Source organism: Corvus kubaryi, unplaced genomic scaffold (genome assembly GCF_017639235.1).
Source record: "Corvus kubaryi isolate FWS band 111438036 unplaced genomic scaffold, C.kubaryi_AGA036_p1.0 36429, whole genome shotgun sequence".
Taxonomy (NCBI): Eukaryota; Metazoa; Chordata; class Aves; order Passeriformes; family Corvidae; genus Corvus; species Corvus kubaryi.
Window position 1 is genome coordinate 1 of NW_024580868.1, and position 4,876 is coordinate 4,876.

Below are 4,876 nucleotides of genomic sequence, written 5' to 3' on the forward strand. Positions count from 1 at the left end.
ACCCTAACCCGTGACCCTAACCCGTGACCCTAACCCAACCCTAACCCTAACCCCTAACCCTAACCCCTAACCCTAACCCCTAACCCTAACCCTAACCCCTAACCCCGTGACCCTAACCCGTGACCCTAATCCGTGACCCTAACCCCTAACCCGTGACCTTAACCCGTGACCCTAACCCCGTGACCCTAACCCGTGACCCTAACCCCTAACCCGTGACCTTAACCCGTGACCCTAACCCCGTGACCCTAACCCGTGACCCTAACCCGTGACCCTAACCCCTAACCCGTGACCCTAACCCTAACCCTAACCTTAACCCTAACCTGTGGCCCTGACCCGTGACTCTAACCTCTGACCCTCACCCTGACCCTAACCCTGCCACCTACCCTGCACCCCTAACCCTAGCCTATGCTCCTCACCTGCACCTGCACCCCTGGACTGCACCCCTAATCCTAGCCTGTACTCCTAGCCTGCACATGCACCCCTGGCCTGCTCCCCTAACCTCTGATCCTCCCGTGCACCTGCCCCCCTAGCCTGTGGCCCTCACCTGCACCTGCAACCCTGGCCTGCACCCCTAACCCTGCCTCCTACCCTGCACCTGCACCCCTAATCCTAGCCTGTACTCCTACCCTGCACATGCACCCCCTAGCCTGTGGCCCTCACCTGCACCTGCACCCCTAACCTGTGCTCCTCACCTGCGCCTGCACCCCTAGCACGCACCTGCACCCCTAACCTGCACCCCTGGCCCGTACCTGCGCTGCTGCCCTGCAACCCTAACCCTGACCTGGATACTGGGCTGTGACCTGTGCCTGGGCCCTGACTGGGTGCCTGGGTCCTGACCTGGACCCTATGCCACAGAAACCCTCAGGAAAACCCTAAATGTTCACCTGGCGGGTGCGTACAGATTCCTAGAGGTAGGGGGTGGGGTTATGGGAGGGGTGGGGGTGTGGCATGAGGGGAGGGGCCTGAAACCTGACACCTAGTGCTGTCACCTGACCTGAAACCTGACACCTGGTGCTATCACCTGACACCTGTAACCTGACATCTGGCACTGTCACCTGACACCTGGTGCTGTCACCTGATGCCTAGCACTGATCCCTACCTGTGTCACCTGGCCCCTGATACCTGGCACCTACTGCTGACCCCTGACCCCTACTGTGGTCATCTGGCCCCTGCTACCTGGCTTCTACTCCTGATGGTGGTGTGTGGCACCTAACGTGGCACTGGCCCCTGGCCCTGTGCCTCTGTGTTCCCTGCCCCTGTCCCTCTGCCCCCTCCACCCTATGTACTACTGTCCCACTTGGCCCCTGAACCTTACCTGCTGGTCTCTGGCCTGCGTGCATTGTCCCTTGTGTGGCGGGCTCCTGGCGTGGTCCTGGCGTTGTATTGGTATTGGGGCTATAGGGTTAGGGTCAGGGCTAGGGCTAGGGGGTTGGGGTTAGGGTTGGGGGTTAGGGATCATGGTCAGGGTCAGGGCTAGGGGGCTAGGGGGCTAGGGGTTAGGGTTTGGGGTTAGGGTTAGGTGGGGCGGGTGCTGGCATTGGCTCAGCATTTGGGATTATTACCTCCAGCTGTGGGGAGGGTTCTGACATGGGCTCGGCATTTGGGATTATTGCCTCCAGCTGTGGGGAGGGTGCTGGCATGGGCTCAGCATTTAGGATTATTACCTCCAGCTGTGGGGAAGGTGCTGGCATTGGATCGGCATTTGGGATTCTTACCTCCAGCTGTGGGGAGGGTGCTGGCACTGGTTCAGCATTCAGGGTGATTGCCTCATGCTGTGGAGAGGGCTGCTGCCTCTGGCTGCTTTTGGGGAGAAAGGGGTGTTGTTTGGGGTCCTGGTTAAGGTTAGGTTTAGGGAACAGGGCTTGTGTTTGTTTTGTAGTGTGTGATTTTAGAGCCCTTTCTCTTTATTCCCTGGACTCCCCCCGGGCTCTTGGCCTTTATTATGTCCCCCTGGAATGTCCCCCTGGGCTTTTGGCCTTGTGTCCCCCTGCAGTGTCCCTCCTTGGCTGCCACCCTCTGTGTGTTTTTCTAACCTTTTTTGTGTGGGTGTTGTCCTTCCATGGGGGCTGCGGTGTTCTGCTGGTGCTGGGGGGTCTGCCTGCTGTGGCTGGATGGGCTAAAAAGGTGGCCTGAGGGGTGCTGTGGGGTGGCGCATAAATGGCGGGAAGGGGGGGCTTGCGGGGGGGGGCACCCTGACGGGAGCCGCAACGGCAGGAAGGGGGGCCGTGAGGCGGGAAGGGGTGGGGGGTTCCCTGAGGGGAGCCGCAATGGCGGGAAGGGGTGCCGTGAGGCGGCGGGGGCTGCCCTGAGGGGACCCGTGGGCAGCAAAGGGTGGGGGGTACCCTGAGGGGACCCGCAAAGGCGGGAAGGGGTGCCATGAGGCGGCGGGGGCTGCCCTGAGGGGACCCGCCGGCGGCACAGGGTGGGGAATACCTTGAGGGGACCCACAGGATCCAAGCATCTCTAACTTTTAGAACAGTTTCACTCTCAGGTTTGAAGAGTGTGAGCCTGGAAAGCCAATAGTTTAAATGTTCAGATGTCTACTACCCAATACTAGACATGAACTCATGTCTCTCATAGCAACATCAGGCTTTTTTGCTAAGCCAAGTGCTGGAAGTAGAATTTCTTCTGCAAAACTACTGTGCTTCTGCTGCTTGTTCCATTTAAGACAGTTTCCTCCATCGGCCCTGCCTTGATTGAATAGTTCTTTCTCTTCTAACTAGAAGCTCCAGGGTCTCTTCTTACAAGTTGTCTTTGTTTTCTTTGCCAACAGACAGGAGTCCCTGCTTCCCCAGAGCCACGTCGATCTGCAGAACCTGCTTGTGGCTGAGGATGCAGATTGCCACAAAAGGCCTAGGAGTAAAAATTGGAGCCAGGCCGTGTCCAAGAAGATTATCCCAGAGAAAAGCATCATAGGAGCAACAAGTGTCCTGGAGCTGCCAGTTGCCAGTCCATGACTCCAAGGATGCTGCGGCGCTGCCAAAGGTGAAGAGGCTCAGAGAGCTGCCAGACAAGATCCTCCAGAAGAAAAGGCAGAGCTACGACAACAAGGAGTAATACTTAATACCCATTCTCCTTTCAATTCTCCGGTGTGGTCAGTGCGAAATCCTAATGGGAAGTGGAGGCTGACAATAGATTTTCGGAGGCTAAATGCTAACACAGACCCTCTTACAGCAGCAGATCCCAATCTAGCAGATTTCATAACATTGATTCAAGAAAAGGCTCATTCAATCATGCCACCTATAGATGTCAAAGACATGTTTTTTATGACACCTTTACAGCCAGAAGATACGGACCATTTTGCTTTCGCATGGGAAGGACAGCAACACACTTTCACTAGGCTTCCCAAGGGTACAAACATTCTCCTACCCTGGCTCATCACGCTTTAGCCCAAGAGTTCGAAGAAGTACCCAAAGCGGACAATCTAGCTGTTCATCAACACACTGATGATACCCTTGTGGGAGGAGATGAAATAGAAGAAGTGAGAGATACCCAACAGAAAATAACCTCCCACTTAGAAAGCCTTGATTTGCAAATTCCCTCAGAAAAAACCCAAAACCCTTCACACGAAGTGAAATTGTTGGGAATTTGGGGGAAAGGAGGTATGACACGTATCCCACCTGATACCCTAACCTCTTTAGATCAGATTAAAATGCCTGAATCCAAAAAAGATCTCCAACATGCTTTAGGATTATTAGTGTTCCGGAGAAAACACATCCCAGATTTTCCATAATTGCCAGACCTCTTTATAACTTGTTAAGAAAAGGGACAAAATGGGAATGGAGTGCTTCTCAAGAAGAAGCACTGCAATTGTTGGTTTTTGAAGCAACAGCCTCACCAAGCCCTGGGCCTTATTCATCCTACAGATGCTTTTCAGGTGGAATGGGGATTTGTCTCCTCAGGGTTGTCAGTACACATATGGCAGCGGGGTCCTGAGGGTCCGACGAAACCTGCTGGTTTTTACTCCCGTGGCTTTAAAGATGCTGAAAAAAGGTACACTACCTGGGAGAAGGGATTGTTTGTGGTTAGCTTGGCTCTCCTAGAAGTGGAGAAGATTGCACAACAACAACCAATTGTTTTGAGAGGCCCTTTCAAAGTTATTAAGGCCGTCTCTACTGGCACCACCCCCACCTCACGGGGTGGCCCAGAGGACCTCAGTAAGGAAGTGGTACGCTCAGCTTGAACATGATTGTAACGTCTTCTCAATAACTGAAGGAGCTGTAAAAAATCTGGCAATCCAAGAAACTGAAAACTTGGGTAGCAGCCAGGACAAACCTGCCTCAGTCATTAAAGTAGCCCCTCCTTTTTCCCCCAAACAGTCAGCAAATTCTTGGTTTACGGATGCTTCTGCCAAGCGAGAAGGAAAGGTGTGGAAATAGAAGGCTGTAGCCCTCCACACTTCCTCAGGTGAACGAATTATCACAGAGGGGGAAGGCAGTGCCCAAGTTGGCAAGCTGATAGCTGTTTGGAGTGTTTTCCAACATGAGGCACAGAATACTTCTCCCGTCTGTATCTACACCGATTCCTATGCTGTGTTTAAGGGATGGACTGAGTGGCTTCCTTTTTGGCAGCAAAATGATTGTGAAGTTAACAGAATCCCAGTATGGCAAAAGGAAAAGTAGCAAGAAATTCTAAGTATTGCAAGTCAAGGGAATTTTGCCGTGGAGTGGGTAGCCTCTCACCAGACAGATGAAATCCAGCAGGAGAGTGGAACAATAGAGCTGATGAATTAGCAAGACTAAGTCCTGTGAAAAAAGATCAAATTACAGAGGACTGGGAGCACTTCTTAGAATGGTTGCATGTAAAAAGACAACGCACAGGTGCAAAAGATTTGTACAAAGAAGCCCTTGCTCGCGGTTGGTCTGTTACCAGAGAA

At 53.3% G+C, this 4,876-nt stretch overlaps 1 long non-coding RNA gene across 1 annotated transcript; it reads left to right on the forward strand.

Annotated features, from left to right (window-relative positions):
* Positions 1-6: 6 nt before the first annotated feature.
* Positions 7-4,327, forward strand: LOC121660528. Its single transcript, XR_006014704.1, has 2 exons — positions 7-891; positions 2,774-4,327. It is a non-coding gene; the product is annotated as an uncharacterized LOC121660528 (long non-coding RNA).
* Positions 4,328-4,876: the final 549 nt, after the last annotated feature.